Below are 24,717 nucleotides of genomic sequence, written 5' to 3'. Positions count from 1 at the left end.
CCGAAGGGAGCCCACGTGACCCGCCCGGCGGAAAGGAGCCGGCGGGGCGGGGGGGGAGGGGAGGGGGGGGGAGGGGGCAGCGGGCAGGGCCGTGCCCGAGCCCGGCCGCGTGCACGTCAGTACATACCTACATACACACATACATAAATAAATATAGGCATTATGTACACATACACATATAGGTGCGTGTGTGTGCGTACGTGTGGACGCGGAGGCCGGGCCGGCCCCGCCGCTAACGGCCGCCGGCGGGCGGTTGGCGGTTAACGGGCGGCCGGTGTGTGTGTGAGGGGGGGAGGGGAGCCGGGTGGGGGAGGGGGCAGCCCGTTTAACTTAATTTAATTAATTCAATGTAATTAATTTATTTATGTCTGGTCGGGGGGCGGCAGCGGTCCCCTGAGCGCCCCCCCCCCCCCCCCCCCCCCCCCCCCCCCCCCGCCGGGCGGGGTATCCCCGCTGCCTGCCGGCGGGGACACGCGGACACGGTGTGCGGGGGGCGGCTGCCGCCGCTGCTGCCGGCGGGGTCTGCCCGCTGCCCGCTGCCCCCGCCGGGCTCCGCCGCCGCCCCGCGCCCCGCCGGCCGCCGTTCCGCCCCCAAACTTTCCTCGCTCCCCTGCCCGCCCGCCGGGACTTCCTCGTGTGCCGGCCGTGTGCGCCGGGGCGGGGGGGAGGAGGAGGAGGAGGAGGAGGAGGCGGCGGCGGAGGGGGGGGGGGCAGCAGCCTCCCGGCAGGCCGGCCGGGACCCGGGAGTTGCACCATGCGCGGCAAGTGAGGGCAGCCGCCGCCCGCCCCCGGCACGCTGCCCCCGGCAGCCCTGCCCGCAGCGCCAGGTGAGTCCGCGAGGCGGGTCGGGCCCCGCGCGCCGCGCCCCCACCCCCTCCCTTTATTATTTATACACATTTTGGCACGCCGAGGAGGTGACAAATGCCCTCCTCCTCCTCCTCCTCCTCCTCCTCCTCTCCGCCCCGGGGCCCGCCGCGCCCCTCGGCCGTGCGGCGGCTCCGCGCCCCCCGCAGCCCCAGCCAAGTTTGGGGACCCGGCCGCGCGGCGCGCTCCTAATTCGTTTCGTTTCTTTATTTTTATTGCGGCAAAACGTGCGAGCGTGGGGAGTGCCTCCTGCCAGGCGGGGGCTGCGGTGCGGCTCAGCCTGCCCCCCTCCCCCCCAACCCCCCCCCCCCGCCGCCCAGACCCCGGCCCCGGCCGTGCGTTCACCCCCACCCCCCTCTCCCCGGTACGGCCCGGCCCGGCCCGGCCGGGGGGAAGAAAGGCGAAGCGCCGAAAGGGAGGAAAAACGCGAGGCTGCTCGCCGCCGAGCGTGCAGTTAGCAGAGCCCGCGTGGGGGAGGGGAGCCCATTCATCGCCAGGGCTCGGATCAGCGGCAGGCAGCGCAGCCCGGCTCCGGCGACGCGAAGTTTACTTCCAAGTAGGTGAACGAGCGGCGCCCCCCCCCCCGGGCCGGGGCTCCTGCCGCCGACGGCCCCCCCCGGGAGGGCTGCGGGGGGACCGGGGGGCAGCGCTGGGCGGAGCGGGGGCGCGGACCCGGACCTGTTGCGCGGCGCGCCAAGTGCACGGCCGAGGGGCGGAGGGGGGCTCGGGGCCGGGAGAGGGGAGCCGGGGGGGCCCCCTCCGCCCTGCCCCGCCGGGGTAGCCCCGCGGCCGGCCTGCTGCCTCGGTGCTGCGCGGGGCGGTGACCCCTGACCCGTTTAATCGCACGTTCCCGCATAGACGGCCTGCCCGGCGCTGGGGGGGGGGGGGGGGGAACACACACAACGAGACACCAAACACACAGCGACGACAAAGCCACACCCCAAAAGTTAGGCTCGGTTATGAATTTCTCGAGGCGGGCGTCCGGCTGCCCTCGCGCCCTCGCCGTAACGTGCCTCCCGCGCTGCGCCACGAGGGCCCGGGGCCGGGGGCGTGCGAGGCTGGGGGCGAGCGGCCGCTCCGGTGCGCCTCAGGGCGTGTGGCACGGCAAGGGAGAGTCCCCGGGTGGTGTGCAGGGAGCCCGGCTGCTCTGGTGGAAGGAGCACCTCGGCAGGGAGAAGTGAAGTGAAACGGGAGCGCCAGGTTAAAATCTGGGGTCTGACGTTGTAGGCTGGTGGTATGGAAATAAATGTATCGTGCCGGAGGGGACTCCGACTGTAGGTAACAAATACAGGGTCTTTGCTGGTGACTGATGTGCCGCATGTTTCTTCCTTAGCGGTCCTCTAACAGCGCTTGGCTGTGTGGTGAGTACAGGATTCAGCGTAATACACCTTGCTCACCGTGTGGCTGCACGTGCTGGGCTCGGGCCTCCCGCTGTCCCGCGGTTAGCGTACCGTCCGACACGCAGGCACCCGGCGGGGTTTGGAGTGAATGCGTTCCTCCTGCCATAGCTGGTACGGTTGGCAACAGAGTGGGGTTGTCTTGGTGTGCTTTGGCGGTGTTTGTTTATGTTTTTAACAATTACAGACCATAATTGCAACGCCTCAACGACAGTAGTAGTAAAGGAGGGAAGCTTTCCCACAGAAGGTTTGGGGAGGGGGTGGGAGGATAAAAAGGAGCGCTAGAGGAGGAGGATGCTCTCACCTTAAAAGTGCATTAAGCCTTTCTTGGGCTACATGCAACAACAGTAAAACAGTATGGATTTGAGCAGAACTGCTGTTATTGTCTCTGTTTAACATCTTCAGTGACCTAGGGAACAACCAAGGTTGGTTTTTCACCCATCAGCATCTGTTTTGGAAGGGAAAGGTGTTAAGAACTTTGTGTGCATGTGAACACTGGCAACTACACAACTATCCAAGTCTCATAGGATGCTCCCTCCTTCCCCCCACAAATAAGTTGTACCTGGATACATCCTTTGCCCTCCCGCTCCTGATGAAGTAAGACAACTTCGATGTCCGATGCCTGTCATAGCACAGGCAGTGAATTGCGTGCACTGCTCACTGTTACGGTCAGTGAATTACGCCCCTTGTTCTTTTCAGCAGGTGGTGAGTATCCTCCGTGCTCAACGGGAAGAGTATCAAAGAGCAAATGTAAATTAAATTATTGCTAGAGATGGGATCGTGTCTGCACTTAAAATCGTAAGGCTTCTGCTCTGCCAGTTTTCCCAGTGTGGGCCCTCGTGTTTCCTTGCAGATAGGCCTTTCCCATTCCCACGGCAGCAGGGCTGGAAGTGGACCTGTTGGCCACTTGGCAAACGTGATGTGCCAGCCCCCCGGGAGAGCTCGCCAACTGAGTGAGACCCCTCCGGTAGCAGCAGTTATGAAAGGCCTCCATCCTTGAGCACGGAAGGTATCGATGAGAACATCCTCGAGTGCGGACGGGCTGTCGTTTGTTGGTAGGTGCTACAAGCCTGTCGTGAGATGCGCTCAGGACTTGGTGATATTCTGAGCTGGGTTCATCTCGGAGATCAGGCTGGGAAACCTGTCCCAGGGCTATAGCTGGCGTGCTTCGGTGTGTTCTTGCTGTTTTCTGTTGACAGCTTTTAAAGTTCAGTGCTAGAATTTGTGCTGTAGTTTGTTCTGAACTGATGTTGTTTATATTTTAGTAGTGCCAAGGGGCCCCCATTCAAGTCAGGGCCGTGCTGGGAATATCCTAGATGACAGTTGTTATGTTGGAAAGGTTGTAATTGGAGTAAGTGAGAGAGACAGAAAACCGGGAAGGTAAATGGTGGAAAAAACTGGCTCAGGGGAACAGCAGCTGATCGTGGTGCCGTATCTGCTGGACAACAGCCTAGGACCTCGTCTGGAAGGAGAGAGGAGAGTTGTTCGCACGTGGAGGCGAAGAATCAGACTGCTCCGTGCAGCCGGGCTGCGGCCACCTCTCACCTTTGCAACGCGCGGGCCTGACCCTGCAGTCCCTTCACCGCTACTCTTTGGGTTCGTAGTATTAGTTCAGGTTATGTGCACCAGCCTGCCTGTAAAACCAGCAAGGTTTTGTAACTCTTGAGGGCAGATTCTTTTTCATAATCTTCATTATGAGGCAAGATGGAAGTAATTTTGTAAACTCCTTTTCAGCTGCTAAATTAAACTCCATTCCCTCTTTCCCTCCCTCCTCTTGCCTATTTTTAGTTAGGAGGAAATAGCTGACCTCTTTACAGCAAGAACCCAGACCCCCTGGGTGCCATTTATAGGTTTCTACCAAATGGCCTACTTGGACAAGTTGGTAGAAATTAAACAAAAACATTGGAACTGCAGCTCCACATAGGAATAGCAGCCTTCCTTAAACATGAAACCTGTCATTTTAACAATAGTGAAACAAATGTCCAAAGGTGAGAAACAGGTTTTAGGTTATTTTTCTTTGTTAGACAGGGAATATTTTATTCATTCATTTATTTGTTTATTTTTGTGGCAGTCTGGCCATCAATACTGTGGAATTTCATTTAAGAATGACTGTATTTTGTTTGAAAAACAACACAAGAAGCCTCCCCCAGTTAGGACTGGGTAAAAGCTAGGTGGAATCAGAGAAGGATGTTTGATTTCGTAAGGAAAGGTCATCCTTTCTTACCAGTTTTCTTCTTGTATAGGCATCTTATCCTACACAGAGAATAATAAATTATGGCTACTAATATTTGTTAATTAATTACATAGAAATACGTAAAATATATTCTGCAAGCTTGACTGAATGCACGTTGAACTGTGGTTATACGACTTTTTGACTGTTAAGGGGCACGGGCATTTTGCACTGCTGTTCTTGTGCGTGTTTGTGTTTTGTTGAAGTGGTATCGATGACTTCAAGCATTGTGCTCCAGCAGGAAGTGACGGATTTCTTCACTTGTTGCTTAAGGAGAAAAGAGTATATGGTTGTGTGTGCAGCCCGTGTGTGACCTCGATAATGCCTTGTCCAGCTCCCAGCCACCAAACCCTTTTTTATGTCTGGTTACTGCTATGGCTACGGTAGGAAGAGAGGCTTGGGCTTAGGCACAGCTGGTGGTTTGACTTCCATTTTTATCATTTTGTTGACTTTATGCAGTAAAAGGGGCATCACAGTGTTTAACCCCATTTCTTGACCATCTCTGTTTGCCGTATAGGTGATCAATACGTGTCTGCTTGTCCTATTTAAATTGGAGAGCGTGCAGAGATTCATTAATTTGTGTAAAGTTAGAGTAGAATTTTATGCCCCAAACCCTACGGTAGCAGCGCAGTGTAAAATCACGCCGGTAGTACCGTAGTGTGAAGAAGCAATTATTTCAATTCTTAAGTGTGTTGCATAGATACACTTCGGCTTGGGTGTTGAGTCTTAGTCAGTTGTTACGAGAAGTTACGCAGCACGCTGAGTACGTGGACAAAACTGCGCCTCTTGATCCTGAGGTGGTAAGACTTGTGGCTGCTCCTGAGCAAACGGGTAGCGCTAATAATGCACAGTAATTATGTATGTATGCTTATCACAATACCTTTGTCTAATTAAGTGCTGAGTTTTATTGACTGCCATTGGAGGGTGAAACGAGGCTTTTTAAAAAGCAATATTCTCTGCTGATAGTAGCAGTTAGTCTATATGTCAGTCTGCTGCCATTCAAAACACGGCTGCATTTACTTGACCTAAATTTCATTTGATCCCCTAATTCTTGGTTACCATTCAACTTCTTACTGTTATGTACCGGGTTCAGAATGTGTCTTATCACATGAAACCATAATTTTCTTAGGTGGAAAGATGTGGTAACATCAAATGCGATTTTACTTTATTTTTTTTCCTACTGTAACACAACTTTTCCATACCTACAATAAATTATTGATACAGCAAAGAAGCAACTTTTTTTCCCTTAGGCATTAAAATACTTGGAAAATATCCTTTGACATTGTCTTTGTGAAAACAAAGAGGATTTTCTTCTGGTGGATAGATTCCCTTTGTCGTTCTGCAGAATAATGCGTTTGTTGTGCTTCTTTTTGAAGGCAGCAAACTGCACTGGGCGTGCAACTCTGGCTTCTGGGGCACTTTGCTGTGCAGCACCGTTGGCTCCTCATTAATCCTGTACCGCTGAGCACAGGCTGCAGGGTGTGCTCCCCAGTTCAAGAGTGAAGCCAGCTACTTACGACTGATATTTTTGAGCAGAAAACCCACGTGCTATAGGAGCGCTAGTGAAAGGATGCTGTTGCGTTATGATTTACGTGGATACAGCTGCTAGTGTGTGTTTCATGCTTTAAAGTGTCCGCTGATGAGCCTGTGCTGATTCGACCACGGTCCAGTAGTCAACAGCAAAATCACTGGGAAGAAGTTCTTCCAAAAGAACTGGCCTTCACGCTGCGTGGTTGGTAGATGTTAAGTCAAAGAATGGAGCTTTTGCAAATCCGTACGTGTTGGTAACTTGCACTTAGGAATTGCTACGGCCATCTGATAGTTTTGGTGTTGTTCAGCAGCTACAGGTCGCTTGTTGTCTCCAGCCCAGTCGCTGCTGGCAGGGCACGAGTGTGTCCAGAGACCCATTAGGGTTCAGGCTTGTGTTAGCACACAGTCTCAGCTGGGATTGTTAACCGGTTTCACAAATACTAATTGTTTAACATGAACTGAACTAATTGTCCTCTCTGCGTGTGCGTGCTTACATACACACAGCCTTAAGGTAGTCAAAAAACCCCAGCTTTAGAGAAAAAAGGAACCGTCCTGAGGCTGAAGAAGCGTGCTGTGGTGCGATGGTTGTGCTCTCAGGCCCTTAACCAGGACGTGCTCTGGCCTCAAGGCCCAGCAGCAGCGCCTGGGGCGGTGCGGAGGCAGTGAAATGAGTGCGGGACGGGGCCAGGCTGGCCATCAGGCCTGCGGAGAAGGTGGGTGCGAGGCACGGCGGCGTGCTGTGCTCGACGTGCCCGCTGGAAGGCGGCCAGCCCGGGCACGGCCGCTGTGCTCCTGCGCCCACGGAGCCAGGGCAGGCGGGGGGGCCGCGGCTGGGGTGCCATCACGGTCATCATCTCCTCATTTCTTCCTCCTTGTTTTATTTATTTATTTGTTTTAAGCCACTATTTGGTTTTTGGCTGCTCTTAGAAGTAAAGTACAAACCCTGATCTCAACAGAGATGGAGGCAAAACTCCCCTCTTTCCTAGCATTCCTCGCAGATAGGGCTGAGCTTTGCTGACGGGGTAGGACAGAGAATCCTAGCACAGGCGGTGCCTATTCATATGGTGGGGATTAGTTTCCAAGGATATATCTATCTGGTGCTTTTTACAGTTACAAAACAAACTTAACTCTTCTGGTACCCCTTTACATGCACGTAGGAATTAGACCTCTAGGAAAGCAATGTGATTGTAGACTTGATTGGAGCACACCAAATCTCTCTGATTTTTTTTCAGAAGGTATTGGCAATCGTATGTGCACAACTCTTTTTTGTTTTGGCTTAACTTTTTTTACTTTTTGGATTGAATTTTGTTGTCCTTTTCAATCGTTTTAAAGAGCTTCTATAGTTCTGTGTAGTTAATATAGTTTACTTCATTTATTTTTACTTTTAAAATAATGTAACCTGGAAGGCACAGATAAAAGGCAGGCATGGGAATTATTCTAATGAGGAGCATATCTTCTTTCCTATCCATCCAGTTCTCAGAAATGAAAGAAAAGAACAGGAGCAGGTGAATTTTTAATAATGTTGCATGGTGTTCACAGGACACAGATTTTGTCATTCTGTGTGAAAGGTATTGAAGGTCTCTTTAATTTCATTTTGATTAGTACTTCCTATTTTGGACTGCTGGTATTATGTAACTCATTAAGAATTTGTGGGAATCTGTTTTTATATTAAAAAAAAGCAAACCCTAGGCTCTGATGCTTCTGCTTGTATCAATAAGCGTCTTAAATAACCAGTTAATTTAAATGAGCCAATTAATTTGAAAGCAGAGCATGACAGTGTATCATAAAAATTCATCCAGCTTCATTCTCACAGGATTTTATGTGCTTAGAAAAAAAACATAAGGCGAGCTGAAAAAGATGGCCCTAAATACAATACTGGAGAAGAAGAAAATAGTGAATCTGAGCTCTGTATAATGCGTAGACTGAAACATTCATGTAATGATTACTTTTGCTGCTGATGAACCAAGTCAGCTTGTCTGGGGGACTGCTTCATGTATTTGCTATGTAGTCTGGTAGTGCTGGGTAGAGGTTAGGTAAAAAATAGGATGCAGTTTAGGCCATGACGGGCAGTTTACAAGGAAGGAGGAAGAAGAGTGGGAGGAGGTTACCTCAAAAGCCAGGCTCCACTGGTTTTAACTTGCTGACTGTCAAGCAGCCAACAAAAAATTTTTAGGAATGTTTTGAACTGTATTTTTTTTCTTGGCTAAGATGACACATCCTCAGAACACTTATTCCAGTGCATTTCTTCAGTGTTATGATGGTAGCATATAAACTATGTGGGTATTTTCTAACATGTCGATGTTATTTTGTGGTTACAGCACTGGCTTTTTGTGTCCGTTTTTTCTTTGTTTTTTAACGCTTTATGTGTATATATGCATATGTGATCACTGCTGTGTATATATACATTTTTTTCATTTAAATTTTGCTTAGAGTAAGCAGTATATTCTTCATGGTGTCTATGACATTACCAGCAGCATATATTTTGGATTAAAAAAAAAACTTGACACCTGGAAGGGTTCTGTGTTCTCTCATGTCTACGTGTTTAATGCCATTATACACCGTCAGCTTGATCATACTCAGTGAATGGTGGCTTTGTAGATCAGCTGTGTTGTGCCTAGCAGGTGTATACGTACATGTATATGTACACCTGCTGTACGTCATATGGCATGAAATAAATTAATTTTTCGTATTAAAAAATGTAGCATGTCTTCTGTACTGCACATATTTTAAAATACATACTTTTGTAGTTGCTTACTACTATCTTCGTTTCACCATTGGATTATTTGGAAGTACGACATTATTCCTTGATTTATTTTATTTTTTTGTAAATTGGGATATGTATCTATTAAAAGAAAAATGTTACTTAATATCTTTACAAGACAATTGATAGGGCACTCCTTTCTGCAGTTAGATAATTTCAGTGGAATGCGGTGATTTATCTGCCTCACATCCTACAGAACTACTGTGAAGATTCTATCCATGTTTTCTTAGAAATTTTAAAGATAAAAACACACTGACAATTTATTTTACAACTAGGTTATTAAGAAGTGTGAATGTCAAGTTCTGCTTACTATAGTACAATCTTACTTTCCATCAAATTATAAATAAATTAGGATAGCAAAGTATCAAAAGGAAATTATGAAAAGTTTTCTTTCTTTAGTTGAGTTCAGGGTTAGAAGTAATGATTGCTTTAATTTGTTAATCTGTAAATTATGTTCTTGGCTAGCAGAGTTGAGTTTAGGGTATTAGACTGCTGCTGAACAAACCTCTGTTGACTTTTTTCAACCTTTTTGTAACAGCTTTTAAACTTTTAAAACTTTTTAAAAACTTTTTTCTCTTTTGTTCTTTTTTTCTCCTCTGCTAAAGACTATTGGAGTTTCCAGTGGTGTTTAAGAGATTTCATTTCACTGGAGGCTTTTAATGTTTCACAGTTGTTCTTTCTGTCAGCTCCACAATGCATGGGTATTGCCAGCAAGGAGGACCATGTTGATTATACATTTGTGTTCCGAGCATGCAACAAATCCAGTTATAGATACGGCCCGAAACTGCAAAAACTTCCTTGGCAACGTGCAGAAGACTTCTAGGATCAAGCCTTACGTGATGACAGTACAGATTCTTGACTGATTAAGTCAATGTATTTCAGTCTCTTTTAACGTGCCTAACTAATGGTGTGCGTGATTTTAGCTTTCGTACTGAAAGTCAGCATTCTGGTAATGAAATAGACAAGGCAGTGTCCCTTCCTGCCTTGTAGCCTACGTAACTAGTCTTTTTCATAGACTATAACTTCTGTTATCTATTTTGAATACCATTCTTATCTGAGTCCTCACTGTGTTCTTTGAAGTTTGTGTGGCTAACAAACATGGAGTCCAGATTTGGAGCCCAGTTTCTTTAAAACAGTCAACAGAGCTTTTGCACATCTCAGCATTTTCATAGGCGTAGTATTTTGCAGTAGAAAGTGTGAAACTTAGCAGCTTTGAGGTTCCCAGTACGTATTTTGGAAAATGTCCAACTTCGGTCAGTGATTAGAGCCCGTGGCTTCTCTCAGACAAGTGCCCGTAGTTTTTCAGGCCAGCCCACATCAAAAGGTCTCAGAAACTAGCGGCAGCCACCCATCAAGCACCTTGCGAGCCGTGGCAGGATGCTCTTGTTGTTGTCCATCCGTATCGTGTGCAGTCTCAACGCTCTTCTGCCGGCCGTGACCTGTTAAAACAGAAGCCCACCACACAGCCCAGCACCTGATGCACGTCTTTGCCTAAGTGTTACCTGCATCATACCCTCTGGGAGGACCCCAAGCCAGGCTCCCCCTCTGGCAGTAGGGCACCCTGCATCTTTTGCATCTGCTCGGAAACAGAAGCGGTGCCTTCTGTCACCTGTGCTGCTGCCAGTCTCAGCAGCCTGGCTCTCACGGCTCTGTGCAGACTGCAGCCTGAGACGCACTGCAGCCCACTCGCCCAGGCCATCACAGCAAAGCCTTCCTGGGCTCCCAGTCCTGCCCATGGCTTGGGCAGCACCAGCCGGGCTGTGCTTGAAGGCAGAAACCTGACAGCACACAGCACCGTGCTTTGTCTGTCATGGGAGGTGGTGGCCGTAGAAATAAACGTGAAGGATTCGCTGCTCCTAAGTGAAGGCAAAAAAAAAAAAAAGCCTAGAATGAGTATGGCAGTGTGTTGGCAATGTGGTGTGTGTGGGCTTTTTTACTTACTGGTTTGCTCCGGGGTAGCTGCTCTATGTATGTCGACAATGGAAAACTGGGTGGAAAGAGCATTATATTCTCTAGTTTTAGAAGTAAATTTTCTGACTTAGACATTTTTGATGACTTGGGCATTCTATAAATAGTTCTTTTTTACATAAATATATAATTGTTTGCGCTTTAAGCATTGTCTTAATTGTTCTTTTTGTCTTTGGAAATACATATGGTTGCTTCTCTGGTGTCTCAAGCAGAGAGAATGTCTTGCCAGCCTATTTAACGTGCTAACGTATGTGAGAAAGCATGCCCTGTGGCCTGAAACATCATTTATGTATTTGCCAGTTGCCACAGTCTTTTAATTTGTTTGTATGCGTTGCATTTGGTTAGGTTGAATTTATTATTGATTTCAACAGTTTGCAAATATTATACTGACAGACCGTTTGCTTCTGTCTCCTTTGAGCCAGCATTTCACCCTCGTTAGTCTATGGATGTGTTCTTTTGAATGTTAGCCAAATGCCTTCATACAAATGGCAAAGTTAGAGAGCTGTTTGACCTACTACTGGTAAACAACATTGTCAAACTGTATTTCAGTGTTATACTCTACACCATGCTATCTATAAATAGGTGTATATTATTTTTCCCAAGTTTTCCCTTTTCATTTTCTCCAGTTTTCTGAGCTCCCCATCGTATGCAGCCATTTGCTCAGATGTTATAGTTGCCTTTTTGTATTTTTGTGCATTCTTGGTTAGTTTTTGAAGACTAAAGCTACCAGGTAAATAACAGCAGTAATATTTATCAGTTCTCTAAATCTGTAGTTTCAAACCACAGCTCACAAGCTGCTAGGGGACACAGACTTTTTTTTTAAGAGATCTGTGGGGAAAAAAAGGAAGTCTATTGTCCTTCCGTTCAAATTCACTATTCAAGGTATCTTTACAGGTCCACAAATTTTAAGAGATTAAAAACCACTGATTTAATTATATTGTAAACTTCTTAAGGATGTGATGATATCTTATTTTTATGACTTACTATTTTGTGGGTGTATATATCATTACACAAGTAATAATCTTTGTTTTTGCAGATGGTAATTCATACCAACGTTAATTTTGGCGTCAGTTTTGTTACATCGTGTAGATTTTTTTTTGAAAATAACCCTTCTCTTTTGTAGGGCTGTGATCTGTATTCTCTGACAGCACAGATCTATCTGGCTGATCTTTAGTTGCACAAAGAGTGATCAGTGACAGGAGCATTTGGATTCCTTTCGTTTGTGTTTACCAGGTCTGTCATGTAGCAACAACTGCTGCTCAACTGATTTTTCTTCTTTTCTTTCCTTTTTTTTTGTATCATGCAGCATTGTTTTTGTTTTAGTCTCGAGCCATTTGTGTGGTACCATCACACTGCAGAAAATCCAAACCCTTGCATCTCAGAATGTCAGGAATTTTGTTATTTGATGTTACCACCTTTCTGTTCTCTCCTCGGCTTGATGGCAGCTCTCGTGTTGACGTTGGGAGGTTACGTAGAGGAGGTGAGAGTGGGGGTGGGAAGTAAAGCAGGCTCTGGCTGTTTACACATTCCAGGCAACCATAGATCTGCTCTCTTTGAGGCCAGAAATATTTTCCTTTTCACTATCAGCCTTGCAGATCTGGGGTGTTTGGGCACACTGCCAATAAAAATAAATAGTAATGTGTTAATCTCTTAGGCTGAAATGTAATAAACTGTATTTTACATTTTTGAGCGTGTGCATAAGAATAAAGATTAACATCACTGTAATCAGAATGACATTTTTGGAAATACTGAGGATTATGACAATTGTTACACTTTCTTCAAGAATTGCCTGTAAAAGGACAAAGTCAAATTTGACTCCTTCCTTCTTGCTAGCTTGTTCCAAAGAGAAAGCCATATAATCAGAATATTTTTACTAATTAGATTCTCTATTTTCACCACGTTAACATTTGGCTCAAGGAGCTGACAATGAGACCCTTTTTCTGATTGCTATGTCATGTGCATGTTACGTGCATTTTTCATCTAATTTGGGGCGGGTTTAGTCTGCTTTGTAGTTTTTCATTTGGTTACTCTGGTTCCCAGCACTTACGTTTCTGAGTTCTGATGAAATCAGATACACAGTCACCCACCTGCATGCCTATTTTTTGAACATGGGAAGGTGTTTCCTGCAGTCTACACTAAAATCCAGACTGAGCAGGTAGGCAGATGAATAATGACTTCTTCCAGGTTCTGCATAATGTAATGAACAGACCTTCTGTTTATTATTATTTATTATCAGTGTTTGTATACATGTGATTTCCTTCCCTGAAGCTTGCTTTCTTGGGTTTCTTAAAGCTGTATGCTACGTATGCCGTCACTGGCTTTCCCAAGTGGGGCAGTAATGCCACTTTGTCACTCCAGCAGTTGACGTGGCTCAACTTATCATTTCTGCTTCCAAAACAAGAGTTTTTGCCCTCCAGAAATACTAGTGTATAATTATGTCACAAAAAACCAACACAGTCCCACTGAGATAACAGCCGCTACCTTCAGTCTTAAGACCTTCCTAGAACATGCAGTGCAAAAGACAGTTCAGGCCGCGTTTTTTTGTTCCAAAGGCAATTGATTGCTTAAAACTCTGCTTAGCTGTGACTGTCATCAAACCGGAGTATCAAAATACTAAACCATTTTCTGAAAAACTGTAGACACCTTTAGCTGGACCACCAGCAAGTTGGATAAGTGCATGGTAGTATCTCTTTCTTGAGTACACTTTTAGGAGCAGAGCAGGTGCTTTAACAGGCTGGCACTTTTATATATAGGTACCTAAATAGGGGGCCTGGTGTTCGGAAGCTTTGAGGGCACACAGCTCCCATTGAAATCAGGAGAATTAGTGGCTGCTTAGCACCTGAGTAAGTAATAAGTAATTACCATTGCTCAGGAGTCTAAATATAGGGGTGTATCATTAAATTCTGACAACAGGAGATCATCTCCCTCTTTTTCACTTAGTTGCATTTAAAGGTATTTTAAACATCCAAGTGATTACTGCCAGTCCGTGTATAGGTGTTCCTATCTTCATACATTTCTTAAAAGATCAAAATCTGGTCATGATCCTCGGAAGCAGCACATCACGTTTTGCCGATTTAAAATACAGGTAACACGTTGAAGGTGGTGCATGGTTTGTGTTGAAGTTAGGGGGCCTTTACAGTAGGCGGGCAACAATGTCTGTTTCCAGTACACGTTCAGTTTTATGTAATGTGTCATTCAGCTTAATGGGAGGGAGGGTGTGCTACCACTGTAATGGTGGCTTGTTTTAGTAGTTGTTACAAGTATTTTCTACCATAAAAACATGAAGACGTATTTTGTGATTTAAGTAGTAGCAACTGGAAGTCTTGTTCTATATTAAACAAACAAAAACCCTAAAGAAACAAGAATATGAGGTAAAGTGACCTAACTCAAAAACAAACAAGCAAGCAAAACAAACAAAAAAAAAAAACCAACAAAATCATGCTTCTCAAAATGAAACATCTGCGTGTTAGTTATGCACACAAAATATCTGAAAATGTTTAGGGTCAAATAACGAGCTTTGCTATATAAGAATTGTATGCAAATTACACAGGCTTGGAGGTGTGTTTTTTTTTCTTGCCTGAGTAGTTTAGAAATGTCAGAATGCTGGTTAAGGCCAGATAATATAAAGACATTTACTAAAATAAATTTGATGTGAAGAACAATATGGGATGAACTGTTCCTGTCTACAGAGGACTTTGAAAATAGTAACTTTCCTCTTTATTTCTTTCTCGTTTTAAGTTGAGAATGTGGACATGTATGAGGCATATTCTAGGCGGGCTTAAGTAGCAACAATTAATTTCAAGCCACAGAAACTGAAATGAAATCGTAGATGTGCATTTAAAGTTTCGATTATCACCTTTTTTTGTTAGTAACAGCAGTCTTTTACAGCAGATCACAATATAGCTAGCTTGCGTTGTTGGCCAACCTGAAAAAAGTCTGGGATTAATTGTACAGCAGTACAGGTATTGCTAAATTACTTTAAAATTGCTAATTAGTACTCTTCTTCTAATTCACAATTTTTCCTAAGAATCTTAGTTACGAATCTGGCTGATGTAGTATAAAAAAAAAAGAAAGTAGGGCCCTGCCAAAAGGGCACGCAACCTGTAATGAAAAGAGGCCATTTTAATAGTTGATTTATTCCTCCAACCCAAGTCGATCAATGAGTAATATGGGCATTTACGTACTTATACCAGCATCTAACTTTGCATCTTCATGGGTCTATGCTCAAATTAGGGAAAAACACAAAAACGTAATGACGGTTTGTAGTATATCGGCAAGCTACTGCTTCGACAGACCTTCATGGTTAAAAATAAGCTAAAGAAAAGGAATGCAATTTGGCTCTTGCAGGAGGAACACCTCATCCAACTGACAGATTTTTGTTACTTTTTCGCAATTGCTGTTTAGAACAGGTTTCTCTCATGATTGGTTTCACAGTTTTTGAACCTGATAGTTTCAAAGCCTATTCTAGGCTGGTCTGCTTCCTGTGAAGAGTAATGCTGAGTGAGATATGACTGGATGCCACATCACACTGGTAAGAAATCAATTGTGAAGTGTTTTGGTCCTGCAGATCGTGCTTCACTTACTAGATTGTATATTCCTTTGGGGGGGTGCAGCTGATGGTGACATGGGGCCGTTTTACTGGGGGGAGAGGCATTTATGCCAGCTTTCCCACACGTTTTGTCTTTTCAGGGCGTCCTTATCAGTGGTAGATCTCATTGAAGCTGGTGGCAACAAGGTAGCTTAAGGAGACCGTGAGTATTTGCAGAGTGCAAGTTGTCAACCCTTAGTTGAGAGATGGCCTTTCCAAAAGAGGAAGTTGCTTCTGCAAGTGTTAGTAAATTGCTACAAATTGTCACCACAATGAATCTTTAAAAAACAAACAAACAAATGGAAGTGGAAAAAAAAAAAAAACAACCCTCAACATCCCTCACCAAACTGAATTCAAGCAGGTGACAGACCTGTTACTGAGCACTGGAGGTTGTCTTAGGACCTTACAATTTGAATTGATCCTCGGTTATCAACTTGGTGTGTGGGAGGTAAAGTGAACTTTTCATGAAAAACACATTCTTATAGGAACAGTTGCTATTCATGGCTAATCTGGTGCGTTTTTCGTGTATGTTTGGGGGGAAGGGAAATGACGTTAGTGTTTTCTAGTCTTCAAGATCAAAGAATTACCTCTTTATTTATTTTTTTCCAAATAACACATCTTTAGATCACATCCTATTGTTTGGCTGCTGGAAAGATATACTTAATTTTTCAGTAAATACAGTTTTCTCATTTTACAAAACTGTAATTTTGCCATTATAATTTAAAGCATTTTAATTAAAATGCTGATGATAAAAATAGTATTTACATAAAGGAGTCGGTTTAGCCTGCTAATACAAGATCAAAATTAGGCCAAAATTTTGATATTCTTCATTGTGCTTGTATAGGCACGTGTATACTTTTATTCCAGTTGTTCCTGTAATAGGTTGCAGACCATTTCGGGTGCTGTATGATAGCTGGCACTGTACAGGTTGACACTGGAAAAAAAAGGGGCTGTGTTGAGAGCCAAGAGCTGATCTTTCTACCAGTTACAAAAATGTGTCTCCTCTCCTTGAGTGTACCTCAATTTAGAATTAAACTTCAAGGCCTTTCCTCCCTGCTATCTAGCTTTCCGTATTATAAGCATTAAAACCAAGGTGCTGTTAGCTTTGCTTTGATGAATATGTCTTAAGCTGAATATTCAAGTGCCTCACTTGAGAGAGAGACTTTCTTTCTAAATGTATTTATATTCTTAAAGAATATTTCTGTGAAATGTCTGTCTTTATTATAGGCCAGACATTTCCTTCATATAGCATATGGCCATAGGTATTAAATATTTATGCCTGTGCTTAATTGCACGCATAGTCATTTCAGTGAAGGGAACAGTTGTACTTGCATGCAGGAAGTTTGGTGTGTGTGTTTATGTTTAAGACTTGGGCATTAATTGCTAGTTTATAAGAATTTACTGTCTGGAGTATAAATGTTTTAAAATACGTCTTAAAGATTAAAAAAAAAGTTATTAAAAGCTTTCAACGTGTAGAGAAAAACTAGTTGGTAGGCCTTCTGGTTAGTCTTCGTGATTCATGTTTTATCTTTCGTGCAGGTACCTTATATCTCCTTTCAGTGAAGCCCAGGTAGAGATTTCTGCCCGCTGTCTGCAGCGCCCCGAGAACAAACGAGTCTGGGAGGCTTCTGTGTAAATAAAATGGCATCTAGTAATGAGAAAGTTAGCAACTCTGTTAATTGCTCAGGAGAAATACCTATTTAGACTTGTGCTTTGAAGGTTTTTTCCAAGTAATCTCCATATCTAGCAGTCTGAATTTTATATCCACTGGCAACGCAGACTCACTCTGCAAGTAAAAGCAAAAAATGTGTATTCTAAACATTGTCTAGTCACAGCTGATTTCCCCTGCTTTCGTCCTTAGCGAAATTAATGCTCCCCTTCTGAGATGAAGGAGGCCTGTCACCAAAGGAATGAGATAAATTATAGTGGTATTCAAGGAATAAAATGAGAAGACAAGGTGTAGATCACAGATGAAAGTTCAGTTAGATGAAGGAACCACTTGTAAATACTCAGCCTAGCTCATAACGTAGGAAGAAGGGAACTCGGGTAGTCCACAGACAGTGCATAGATAGAGCTGATGAGCGATTTGTAAGTATTTGGGGTGCTTGTTACCTCATTACTTCATACAGCGAACACAGCCTTTCCTAGAGGCTTTCTGTCCAAGGTACGTACCGGACTTGGTTTACCAGCCTGCCTTTGGAGGCAGTGCTGATCCTTTCGCTGACCCTTTTCCTAGTGTGAGGTGCAGTCGATGCTTGCCCTGTTTTCCGGACCGTTTGTTGGACACTGCCTTGTGTGTTAGCGTGCCTGTGCCTGGCTGCAGCCTGCCCGCCCCTCTGTGAGCCGCATTGGTGAGCTGCTCGGCCTTGCAGGCCGCTTCCTGGTGTCAGCCTTGGAAATACACGTGCCTGGTGGTAGCCACGGGTCTCCTCTGGCTTAGGCGAAGCACGTGGTGGGACCTCAGTATGCTCTGGTGGAGCCTCTGTACCTCTCCCAGGTGGAAGAGCATGGACAAGCATGTTTTCCGCAGGGGAGTTCCCTGTGGCAAAAGGGATCCGTCCGCTGATGCTGGGGAAGCCAGCGAGGTGGCCAACAGTGAGTTGGGTGGCCCGGCCCCGCGGTGGCTGGAGCACCGTGGCCGGGTGGCACGCTGCCGCTGCGGGCAGCGGGTGGCAGGGGCTGCGCCTCGGGGTGCCTCCGCCACGGCCTGCGTTTGATGCAATTAGCTTTTATCGACTAGGACGGCCTTAATAGGTTTCACTTACGTACCTTGGTTTTATTGCAGTATAGCCCTCTAAATACCCAGGAGGCTCCTAAAATAACAAAGATACTATTAATTAGAAGTTAAATGGCATGTAAGCTTTAGAACAGTGCTTTCTTTTCATTTTCTCATCTTATTATGTGTGTTCATATTGATACCTTCAGTCTTGGCGTCATACAACAGCTAAGCTGTTCTGACAAGTGATACCTGAGGTTACTGTAAAAAAAGAAATCTATGTAATTCTTTTTTTTCTCTTCCTCTTTTATTTATTTTGCATATTTGAGACACTGTTGTCACAGTCGGCTTCATTGCAGTCCTCTAAGGCCACTGTTTTTCTCATCTAGTCTGTTGGCTGTTTTACCCAATAGCAAGGGATATTTTTTAAATAGTAAAAATAACACGCAATGTGTTTTCAAATCCATAAAAGCACACGTAAGAATTGGGACTGATTTAACCTCTCAAACTATTTTGCCTCACTTGTTTGAACAGATTTCACATTGGTGGTATCACTTAAAATGGGGGAAAAGGAAGAGAAGAAAGACTAGCAATAGTTAAATAAAAGATGTTGTAGCTAAAAGCCGTAATAGAATGCGTTTCTGCGATTTGTTCTATCAGAAACAAAAGAATAAAACCAGTGTAGTCCAATGTACATTGGACTACAAGCTAGACTCTTCTGTTGTGAGATGAAAATTTATCTGGGTTATTGTACTTTCAAAAATATATTTGTTTTCTGCTAATGAGTGCATGCCAGATGAGTTGCCATTCTAGTCCAAATCTGAATTGAAGTTGGCACAACATAAAGGAAATTTCAAGACAGCTCAATTTTGTAGTCCAGAGCTTCATTTACTGTATGTTTTCTTAGTTCAAAACTACAATAGATCAGGGAACAGGCAAATTTGGGTCACCAGCACGATGTGGTGTTCAGTTCAAATAATTCATATTTTTATGGATTCTTCCTATTTAAGCGTTGATTAAAATCAGTATTAGTGCCTTTATAAAATAAAAACCAATTGACTATTTAAAATGGAGCTGTTCAGAGTGGAATGCTAGCACAGACTTGTTTCTTGCCCGTGGGTTTGACTGTAGTATTTCCATAAAACCTGTACACAACCAGCAGTGGAAACTGAACAACCTAAGATAAAGTCTGGAGGCCAATGACCATTACTTACCATCAGTGAGGAACTACAAATAAAGCACTGTGTTTTTTCCTCATGGGATGGCCTGATTGGCTCTGGTGGTATAAAATTTTAAGTTGTTAGGTGTTTTGCTCGGCTGACAATTAGAGCCATTTTTCTGGATCTTAATTTGAACTGTCTGACTGTAAGAGCGCGAAAAGGCTGAGAGGAAAAAGAAACCAAAATCATCAATCTGTGTGCGTTGGACATACCCTATCACGGGCTACAGCCAGAACTGACTTCAGCCTGATTTCAGCACTTAGCAATAGAAGCCAGGGTTTGTGTGGTAAAAGCTAAATGTTGGGCTGGTTCAGAAACTTGCCTGGGGCAGTGCTCGTGAGCGTGGGGACTGCTCGTGAGTTGGTGTGCGTTGCATATCTTACTGGTCCCGAGGTTTTCCTAAGAGGCAATGCTTGAGTGGTTTGCATTGTCTCTGTCCATCCCTGTGTCTGTTAAGCTGTATCAGCCATCACTGACAGAGTGTTAATGCTCTCAGAGATGCAGAATTCCTACAGGTTTTGTGAAAATCAGTGGATGAGGAGATGGAGACCAAAGCAATGCCACTCCCCCCAGTATAGGAAGAACACAGCTCTCGGTTCATTCTCTCAGGTAGCAACCAACTTGGCGATTGAGTATGTGCGTGGCTAGACAGTGCATGGCATAAACATACGGGTTAGAGCAAACATTTGTGAGGCAGAAGTGGGATATGAAAGTGTAAAAAACCAACCAACCAGAAAAGCAGATTTCATTACTCCTGTTCATAAAACAACATATTTATTCGTTATGTGGGCTGCAGTCTGTATAAACTTAATTCAGATGCTGTTGCAAGTGCCTGTTTGCAGAAGGGGTACGAACTTACTCTTTCTAAAGTATGCTTTTTTGACTACAGTTGTGAAACATGGATTAAAAAAAAGTTATAAATCCATCAGTGAACTGACTATTTTAAGCCTTTCTACTCAGTTTCCAGAGATTAGATTTTTACAAATGAGATATTTTTAGATGGATGAGATGAGCATGTACCACATGCTAGAGTATGAAACAGCTTTTTAAGTTGTAAGTTTAAAGCCTTCTGTTTACAGTATGATGTTTTGAAATCTAATGGTGTACAGTGTTTGTCGTGTAGCGTATCATTACAGAAATATAACGCTTTTCTAAATATGTGCAGAATAATCCATTTCTGTGTTGGTTTGAAGAATCATCACATAAATTTTCTGTTTGTCAAGCAACCAGAAAATTTATAATGATAATTAACACTTCTTACATAGCTAATTTCTGTAACTGTTGCATTAAGACTTTGTTACTAAGCTATGTACGGGAACATGTATAAATTCCTTTGAGATACTGGTGAGTGATACGCAATACGCAAAGACTCACTGGTGTGTAGACCATGGTTTGATCCTAAGCCACAGAACGACTGTGGATTTGCTTTGTTTTTATTTTGTTCTCTACAGTGGTGCAGCTGGCATTTCCCAATACATCCTGTATATAACAAAATGCCCACCTCCATCAGTACTTGCTATACGGTTCTCATCCGGGTTGGTCCTTTAGCTGTGGACCTCCTGTAAATTTTGTCACTAGACCTGTAGAGCTTAGTATCTCCATAGAGCAGCCTGAACATATGTCCTTTAACCATGCGAATCATAGAAGAAAAGCAAACGAAAATACTCAGGTGTTCCTTTAGACTGGGACTTAATAGAAAGTGTGCTCATAGCGTGGGGACGTGGCAGCTCAGGCATTTTGGAACATCCATGCGTGGCAGCAAAGTCGAGGAGTTTGTTACAGCCTGCTCTCGGTGTCTGTTTTTCCAAGCATAAGAAGCTTTATGGACCAGTAATGAAAACAGCCTGAAAACACTCCGTATATGTGATATCCCTGCATCACTTGCATAGATGGACTTTTTTGTTAGAGGTGCTGAGGTGTTTTTTTTTTTTTTTCTGGCTTTATTTAGTCTGTTTAAATCTTGGTTCATTTACCTGTCCTCTAGCTGTAAGCCAGCCGGTATGAAGTGGTTTAAACAGCGTTATGTTTGGATTATGAAACATTTCTCTAGTAATTAGGTGCTTATTATTAGCTGCAATTACAGCAAATGTAATACTCATAAATACATGAGTCTCCATACAGCTCTAGAGCAGGGAAAACTGGCTTGTGAAATGACAATGTAATGGCCTATTGAGCAGCGATTTTTGCTCCATTGCAAGTTTAACAAACAGTGCATACTGAAAGCGTGCAAGTCTTTCAGCAAAAAAAAAAAAAATCCAAACTTGTATTTTTGAGACAAGGTTATAATGGTAACTGGAAGAGAGCCCAAGAGAAAAATCAGTTGTGTGGTGGTAAGTTCATCTATGATGATGATTTTTCTTGGACTGCCACATCCAACGTATGACCAGGTCTTGCTTTTCTTTTGTTTCTTTTCATGTTCAGATTTAATTATCTATATTTGGAGTGAAATCCCTTAAAACAGGAAAAAAAAAAAAAACATTTACGTTACTTTCCACCCTTTTTGAAATGATGCACCCACTGCAAGTCATTTTCCCTCTTGCTGGAAAAAGCAGTGATGAAATGGCGCCTTCAGTGACCATACCAAGTAGTCGGACGGGCTGTGATCCACGGATGGAATGGTTAAAACTCAAAAGCCTCCCTTCACCTGCTTTTGCTCTCTATCCATTTCTCTGAGGAATTATTAACAGGTGCCGAAGGCACAAGTGCTGCATGGCCCTGAACTCTGAATGTACAAAGAAAGATCAAACATACTTTGAAAAAAAAAAAAAAGTGTGTGGGGAACCACTGGAGTTGGAGTTCATTGTGACTACGGAATAGTCTGACAATACTTACCGTGTTTGAAGTGAGAGTGAAACACAACTGTTAACAATCACATCAACTGTTGTTTTCCAATCTGTTTTTTTACCTCCTACCACAGGGAGGGCACTAGCAAAACTAGGAGGGACCAGGAAACTACTTTAATCAAATGTTAAAAACTTGAGACAGGTATGACTGGGGGTGCTGCACTCTGAGGGAGATACAGACACTCTTCAAAAATAAGTAATAGTATTTTCCCCTCCCTTTTTTCCTTACATCAGTGTTTATCCCATCCTCCACATCATGTTTGTAAGGCTGAAGATTTTGGAAAGATAACATTTCCTTTCTCCCCATATCAAGATCTCAATCCCATCTGCGTTGACATTTTAGTTTTTATAGGAGAGAATGCATTATGTAAAGTTTCCATTAGCCTGCGAAATATTAAATTAAGTGTTGAAAACATGAGTTGTTTTGGTGAGTTAAGCTGAGAAAGCCACCAAGAGGATTTTTCCTTGTCAGAAAGAGACAAAGTTTTTTTAGGCTAAGTGGAAAACTGAGCTTCCCTAACGCTCACTTTCCTTCCCCTTTCCTTACCTTTGTTCAGAGAATGAAATGCACTGAACAGAGGCCAAGTTCTTAGTAACACAAGTGAAAGCATAACTATAATTTGTAGTTGGGAATACTCTGAGTAGCATATGTGGCCGTACATTCCTTTGGCAAGATGTTATTCGCACATTCTCCTTGAACATATAATTATGTATCATTGCTTAATAAGGAGAGAACTTCTTTATCAAACATTTCTCTGTAGTATTAAGCTTTCAAGCTGTATATTGTAATGCTATGTTTTGGAAGGTATCAGAAAATCCAACCGCTTCTTTTTTTCTGATTGGAGATAACATTACTACATCATTATCTGTAGCCTAAAATAGGTAAAAGTGTAATATGCTGTGGTGTATTTGTGCATAGTGAGTGCAGGAATATAAATGAAATCTGTCTTGACATGCACTCATGGTAACATTTTGCCTGCTTGTTTACAAAATGAAGGAATATCTGTCTCTGGTAGAAAATTCTATGTTTAAAGCAGTCTCCCACTATCCTTTGAAGTGTTAAATCCTCCTAGGTTTCATTTTTTTTGGCACAAGAGTAGTGGATGTTTAAGAAGCCAACAACATTAGCTTGCACAGGAGCATTCCTGTCTTATTTTTGTTTCTAGGTCTGTTTCCTGTGTTGGGGGAAGGGGAGTGAGAGCACAGCTGCTCCCAAAGTTCAAGATGCTTCTTTACTGTGTGTTTTAAGCCTTAGTCACAGTTTCTTACTGGAAGTCTTTAAATGAGCTTTAGTCTGATCTTCAATTGCTCCTTTATAGGCATGAAGCCTCCCTCCTTCTCCCCTCTCTTCCCTCACCCCTCATCTCAGTCCCCAGCAGCTAAACCCTCTCACTAATAAAACAAACCTCCTGATTATCTGCAAAGCAAATATCCAGGAGAACCCTCAGAAGCAGAGCATTTCAACATGCGTGTTTCTGATATCCCTCCGGGTAATTGGTTCAGCGTCAGCTTGACAGAGTGATCGATCAATATTTGGGCTGAGATTTTTTTCCCTCTTTTTTTTTTTCAGTTGCGATGCTTGCCAGCACAATAGATTGGTTACTTTGGATCCCAAAGCTGGTCCGTTTGAACCTTTATTTTCTCAGATAAGCTAAATGTCGTAAAGAAATTTTCTGCCTGGTTATTTATGGTACCTTCCGTAATTCAGATTGAAAAGTCTCTGCCTATTCCTTTCTCACACCTCCTTATAAATATCTTAAACGAAGTTGTTAGTCTAAATTCTGGCACGCATGTTCCCCAATCAGAAACATTTCTAGTCTTTCAAAGTTTTACAAACAAATTAAAACAGTCCCTTCTGCTTGCCAACGTAACATTTTTATTGGTCTGTGTTGCAGTCAGGTAGGAAAGGAATAGGCCAAGCCTGCAGCGGGAAGAATGTGGGTGTTGTACCATCTTCTTTTGTGCACTGGTAGGACTATCTGTTGAGGTGCCTTTGCTTATACAGAATAAAATGTTTGGGTCAGAAGGAGAAGCGCTTTCTGTTGGTTGTGTGCGGTTTCCTACCTGAGAGCACGTTGAGTGTTGGTATAAGAAGGGTATGTTTTGTTTAAATTGTAGAATAATGGGAATTAAAACTGTTGCTACCTCTCCAGAGGCATGTAGCCCAGTCCAATGGATATGTAGATGGACATAGAGTTTTCAGCTTAGTTATTTTAAAACCTGCAGGTAGCTTCACCCCAGAAGAGCTGACAAAGGAGTTAATGTTAGGCTCTCAATGTTGATATTTAAAAAAAAAAAAAAAAAAGTGTTGGAATACCAGGAAGGTAGCAGAAAGCTGGGTGAGAGCCAGTGCTGTAGATCTGGTAAATGGGGTGGTTGTAAGCCCAGATACTGATCCAGGTGAAATAATCGAATAGCAGGTTATTATTGGATTTTGTTAGGGAAGGACAGAGGAGAGTCATGGGACATAACTAGTGCTTATCAACACAAAGTTGTTAATTCTAAGTCTTGCTAAACTGCTGGTACCATTACTGTGTTTTGGAGGTGCTTATACCTGGGGTTGTTGATAAAGGAGTAGTGTGAAAGTGCATATTTAGATT

The 24,717-nt window shown here is 43.7% G+C and overlaps 1 protein-coding gene across 4 annotated transcripts in view; it reads left to right on the top strand.

Annotated features, from left to right (window-relative positions):
* The first annotated feature begins 581 nt into the window (after nt 1–581).
* The window catches only part of TBL1X (transducin beta like 1 X-linked), a 199,551-nt gene continuing 175,415 nt past the window's right edge, over nt 582–24,717 (top strand). For 2 of the 4 annotated variants that reach the window (XM_066982298.1, XM_066982303.1), the window contains exon 1: nt 582–827. The gene's annotated coding sequence lies outside the window, so the exon portion shown is untranslated. Of the gene's footprint in view, nt 828–1,264; nt 1,421–24,717 lie in introns of those variants that run through there. The other 2 variants (XM_048066885.2, XM_066982308.1) reach the window with 1 other exon arrangement.

The sequence above is a fragment of the Anser cygnoides genome, chromosome 1 (assembly GCF_040182565.1).
Source record: "Anser cygnoides isolate HZ-2024a breed goose chromosome 1, Taihu_goose_T2T_genome, whole genome shotgun sequence".
NCBI lineage: Eukaryota > Metazoa > Chordata > Aves > Anseriformes > Anatidae > Anser > Anser cygnoides.
Note: the sequence above shows the minus strand (reverse complement) of the source record. Positions and strands in the feature narration are given on the sequence as shown.